Source organism: Meleagris gallopavo, chromosome 4 (genome assembly GCF_000146605.3).
Source record: "Meleagris gallopavo isolate NT-WF06-2002-E0010 breed Aviagen turkey brand Nicholas breeding stock chromosome 4, Turkey_5.1, whole genome shotgun sequence".
Taxonomy (NCBI): domain Eukaryota; kingdom Metazoa; phylum Chordata; class Aves; order Galliformes; family Phasianidae; genus Meleagris; species Meleagris gallopavo.
The window spans coordinates 61,616,719-61,622,876 of NC_015014.2; positions in this window are offsets into that span (position 1 = coordinate 61,616,719).

The window sequence follows — 6,158 nt, forward strand, 5'->3', positions numbered from 1 at the left end:
AAGAAGAAGAAGAAGGAAAAAAAAAGAAACAAGTCCAAATCCAATTCTCCCAGCTATGAAGAGGTTTCAATTTGCAGGAGAAAAAAAGAAAAAAAAAAAGATGAAAATGATTCCTGGACACCTGGCCCAGCCTTTTTTCTTGAAGCCTTCCACATTTTCCCTCCTCTTAATCCATCCTGCCCACATCAGTCCCGGAAAGGATAGAATTAAATAACATGTAAACACGATAAAAATGCTGCCAAACTTAAAAGTGGGAACTTGAGGTTCTTCCTTTTAGACACCACTGAGCTTAGGTTAAGGGGAAATCCACCAGTGAGAAAAGAAGGCAGAAAGATTTGCTTAGATTTTGCAGACATTTAAGGATTCTTCTTTTTTTTCTTGTCTTGCAAGGTCTGATGAGCTTTCCCAGCTTTTTGGGAAAGTCTTTCATAGCAAAGCCTCCACAGCTGTCTGTTTTTTCATGCCCTCTATGCATTCAAAATTTTAATTTCATACATGTTTCACAACCTGCTGCTGCAATTTCATAGTCAGAGAATATCTAGCACAACCTACAAACACATCTATATCCATCAAGTACAGATACAGAATAGCAAAATACGGGGCTCATAGCAACCAGCATTTGATATTGATTATTTTTGTCTAATTGTTCAGGCTATTTGTATGCCAAACATATTATGCCACCGTAAGCTTCTAGCTGGGTCTACATTTCCCATTTTCTTGTCCATGTTAAAACCTTCAGTCTATTTAAGCATTTTACAGTATCATCCTCAGCTACTCATTGAATGCATTCACCATGGTCTGTCATCCTCATGGGTAAGACAGCAAAAAGCCATGCATGAGCACATCCCTGCCATGTCAGAGCAAAGTCTAGCAGCTGGATTAAGACACGGTTTGAGCCTTCAGAATGGCAAAACATTCTTCCAAAAAAGACAAGAAAGCTCAGATGTGTATTCTGCCAACTTCGCTCTGGGGCAGAAGATGACTCGTGTTAAGCCTCGTGTCAGCCAGCTCCCCGTGCCCATGTGCAGAACTGCTGCCCAGTCAGTCCACCTTCAATCTGTGCAGAGGATTCAGGTGTCCCAGGGACAGGATTTGGGACACCACAATATAAAAAGGACATAAAACTACTACAGAGCATCCAAAGGAGGGCCATGAGGATGGTTATGGGTCTAGAGGGTAAGATGTATGAGGAGCAGCTGAGGTTCCCTGGTTCACTCAGCTCACAGCAGAAAAGGCTGAGGGAAGGCCTCTATTTGGTCTAAGCTCAAAGAAGGCAGCTCCATTCAGCATAATTTTGCCTTGAATCAGTGTCCTGATGACTATTCTGAATACATTAGCTTCCAAGCATTATTATGTTTATCACTAGAATGAGATTCAAATTATTCTTCCTTTATTTTTATTATATCATCCTGAACTAAAGGTTAATTTCCTTACTTCAGCAAAACTTTTCAGGAGCAGGTATTTTGCCCAGTTATATCAGTAGTTTTGTTTCTTGTGTTTGAGCTCAGCTATGTGCCTAGACCCCATTTTCACTAATACTTAGGATTTCGAAGGAGAGCTGTAGTTTGTTATCTGCCCACACAGTTCTAGGACTGCAGCTATACAAAACTAGCTATTTCTATGGCTCTGACTGCACTGGATGGATACAGATTCTTCTACTTCTGTCTATTTAACATAGCTCTCAGCTAAAAGAAATAAGAAAGTTATCATTGCCAGAAGGTTGACATGAGAATTTCATTAGCTTAAAAGCAGCACCAGCAGCAACCATCCACCTGTATGGAGTCTGGCTCATATACAAAGGAGAAAAGATGAAACAGATAAAAGATGAGAAGATAATGGGAAAGGGAGCGTCTACTCTAGAAAAGAGGTAGGAACACTGTGAGCGGTGGAGGAAAACAGGGAGAACAAATCAAATAGATAACTTGGCAACATTAAGATCAAGCTTCAGGATTCACTGATTATTTTGAAACAAACCAGAAAACCAAGAGAGACAGCTGAAAGCTTCTTCCTGCACCAAGATAAGTAACCCTGGCAGAACTGAAGTCTAAGGCAAAGATGCATTTACTGCTCCCAGTCAATCATTATCATAAATAATCACAACAGGTTGTAGTTGCATCCAAAATGTAAAGCTGCTTTTCTCTTTGTTTTGCTTTTGTGTGGCTTCGTTTCAAGTTTCTGCTGGTTTTGTTTTTTTCTTGAGAAGTGAAGAAGTTAGAAAGAAATAGGACAACATTTTTCAACTCTTTGAAAAGGTAGATAATAACATAACAAGGAGAAATGGTTTTAAGTTGAGGGAGGGAAGATTGAGGTTGGGTATCAGGGGGAAGTTCTTTATTATGAGAGTGGTGAGGTGCTGGAACAGGCTGTGGATGCCCCGTCCCTAGAGGTGTTCAAGGCCAGGTTGTGTGGGGCTCTGGGCAGCCTGGTCTAGTATTAAATGTGGAGGTTGACTGCCCTGCATGCAGCAGGGGGTTGGAGCTTGACGATCCTTGAGGTCCTTCTAACCTAAACCATTCTATGATTCTGTGATTTACACTGGGATGCAGCAGTTTGGAAAACAGAGGAAGACAAGCCAAACATTCAACACTTTGAAAACATATATTGGGCAAATCATTGCCTGAGTGAGTGAGCAAGGCAGAAAAATAAGGTAGGAATAAGTGAGAAAGTCAACAGAGTTTGCAAAATAAATTCCTGCTGAGTTTATCTGGACCTGTCACAGTTTCAGGAGGCTCTATTAAAATCCAGCTGAGAGCAGAGGCAACGGAGAGCTCTCTCCAAAAACTGGCATCAAAGTTGAGGTTCCTAGGGGACAAATTTCTGAAGTATGAAAAATACTGTTACCCAGTTAATCTGAAAGATGGCTGTGAGTCTTATTGGAGGGAAGTGAACAAATTAATGGGTTTTGAGGTCCTACTGCCAAAACATTCCTCAGAACGGACTGCATCACCAGAGTAATTTATGCTGCCGTTGACCTTTCTTCAGACTTTGTTCTCTGTGCCTATTATCTGCCTTCTAAAGTAAAATTATTACAATATTATTACAATATTACATTCTAGACAGTTTTTAAAAATCATTATGTCATCAGTAAAGACATCAACAATTTCTTGGGTTTTTTTTGTTTTGTTTTGTTTTTTGCTTTTTTCACTCTCTGCTCAACACACTATTGCTTTTTTATTATTACAGTATTTCAGTATTTGATATTACTGCTTGCCTTAAGGAATGGATACAAGATTCATCTCCTGGGGTTTCTGTGAAAAGCTTTCGAAATAAATAATAAATAGCAACTGTTCATGAGCTAGTCAATGGGGGAGGAAAAGAAAGATGTATGAAAGTACAGTACTTAAGTTGTGCATCTGCTATAAATTATTGAAATTAAAGAGAAAGCTGGTAAAATATTCAAATTTAACTTTCTGCATTAAATTTGATACACTTACATTTCATCATTTGCTGTAGCACAGGTCAAATATTCCACTTGCTTAATGTCACAGAGGACAGCAATGAATTACACAAGCAACAATAATTAATTGCTATCATGTACACATGAAAACAAAAGAATAAACTGATCGCATATTCAAACCATGAAGCTAATTCAAATTTACCAATCGCTAACATTAATTGACTGTGATTTAAATCAAATAGCAACAGCTGCATCCTATTTCCTAGGCTTTGGGAGGGTGATGTTACTGAAAACAATAAATTTGCATTCACACAGCTCTTATTTTTAAACATCAGAGAGAATCAGTCAAAACTGAGAATGACTGTACAAGCTTTCCAAACCCTGTTTTATTTCTATAAGCCAGAGCATACTATGCCAGTAGTAGTACAAGAGCAGATACAGTGCATTAAGCGCAGTATATTAGCATCGATGAGGAAGTGCTTTCTTTCAGAAGGACTAATTACAGGGTTATATGTGCTGAATGCCCCAAGTAGCCTATATAATGGAAAGAATTCAGCAAACTCTCTAAGTGATGCTGAAGTGCAAGTAATACTAATCCCAGCAAAACTTCTGATACTCAGCTCATCAGAAAGATAACTTGAATTCCAGCAGGCCTGGCTCAGCCCCTTGTCCCTCCTGACAGACACAGTGGGACGTTCGTGCAGCTTGCTCCCCAGGTGATTTTAAAAATCAAGTTTAAAAATCTGTTGGTTGCTCTGCCCACAAGAAGCATTTCAGCTTCAGGTGCAATTCCTAAAAGCAGAATTTTACCCAAATGTACCTGCAAAAGTTTTCCTTCCGGATGTGCAAAATTTTCCACCTAGACAAGCTAACATTAAATCCCACAGTGGACTTAATTGTTCCTTAATATACAGAAACTACAGCAAGGATTACTTCAGGATAAGGTGATTTAACCTTGAAAGGTTCCTCCAAATGCACGTGGGCTACCATAATGCAGAGGAGTGCAGATCATCAGCGTACTGCCTCCATTCTGACAAAGGTCCATATGAAATACTTGAAGAAACATGTTGATAGTTTTTTGGGGGGGAAATTCAACTGTAACTTGTTTCCTTTTCCACTGACAGCAATATCCTGACATCCACTATCTTTTATGACTCTAATTAGAAAACAAATGATGCTGTATTTTTATTTAATAAATCTGATCTTTCATGAGAATAATAAAACAACCTACCACTCCGTTGGTCTCGGTGAGTGTCAGTGGTAATGAGTTCCACATGCTCATTATGCAGCATAATACAAACTTGTACGGCTTTTCAACTAGTTTTACATTTCTTACCTTGCAGTTTCAACAACTTCTTGTATTATGGTAAAAGAAGTGCCTGCTTTGTATTCTCAAAAACAGTGCAGTATGTTTTCACACACCTCTACAACTCGTTTCTGATTTTGGGGTTTTTTTCCAAGCAAATCACAGACTTTCCCATTTCTCTTAATAAAGAAAGCTTTCCACATCTTATCCTAACCATGTTTTCTAAACAGCTTTCCATTCACTTCTCACCTTGTTGAAATGTAGGGCATTCAGAAGTAAGCATAATTCCAGGAGGAAATAATGAATATGATAGATTTATATAATGGCATTGTAACATTTGCACTATGTTTTTACTACAGATTTCAAGGAATGGGATACGATCACCCTAAAATTGTGTTAGTGCTCAGAAGGCTCACATACTCTGAGGTACCCCTGAACTAACTTTGTCTGGCAGTACAACATTCCACGTGGGATAAAAAGATGCAGCCAGGAACCTGGGCGAACACCTGGGCTGTTAGCTCAGCCCAAGCTCCAGGCCACCATTGGCACTGATGTATTTCCATTAGCTGCAGCTTGTGCAATACCTGCTGGATAAGTGCTCCTCCCCTACTCACGTTTATGTTTGGCTCACTTTGGCTTCTTCAGCACTGTGAGTAATGGCTTTCATTGGGCAAAACAAGCAAAACAATATAGAACTGGATCAAAAGTCTAGGGGATCCTCAGTTTGGAAAGCACCGTTTTGTCTTCACCATTATAAATGTGTTTACTATTTAAGATCCTTTAATATTTCAGATAATTAATCATTGTTTCAGAGAGATCCCAAGATGTGACTTGGCAGCAAGAACACTTACCACTGAACTTTGCTAACAGAGCTATGAAAAATATTCAAGTATTTCTATTCCTGCTAAAGGAAAAATATACATAGATGTGTATATTCTTACATATATGTAAGTGCTCATAAGTAGTTTGTAGGGCAAAAAAATATTTGCCTTTATGAAATTATGTCACAACACTAAGTAACACTATTTTCTGATTAATTATTCTACTCTTGTTCATTTCTGGTTATCAAAGTAGAGACAGTAGCAACTTTGTGACATTACAGAGTTGGTCAATCTGCCTGATGCAATGGAAAGAAATCACCACTCGTTGTAGGACAAAGCTGAGGCTTTGCTATTGGTGCTACATTCCCACATTGTGCTTGCTAACTCTACGTCATCATTACAGACTGTCTCAGATGATTTTACCCACTTTCAGGGTATTTTTTCTTCATTGCAGAGTACAGCCGTGATGTGTGGAAATACACGAAGGTAAAGCACCTTTAAGCACACTTCTGTAAGTATCCTCCAGACACCAAAATGTAGATTAAAACTCAGGTGCCTGAAAGCAAAGCCAGCAGTCAATGGCAACTAACATCATCTGGTTTCACCACAATGTTTCCTATTCTCACACGCCAAC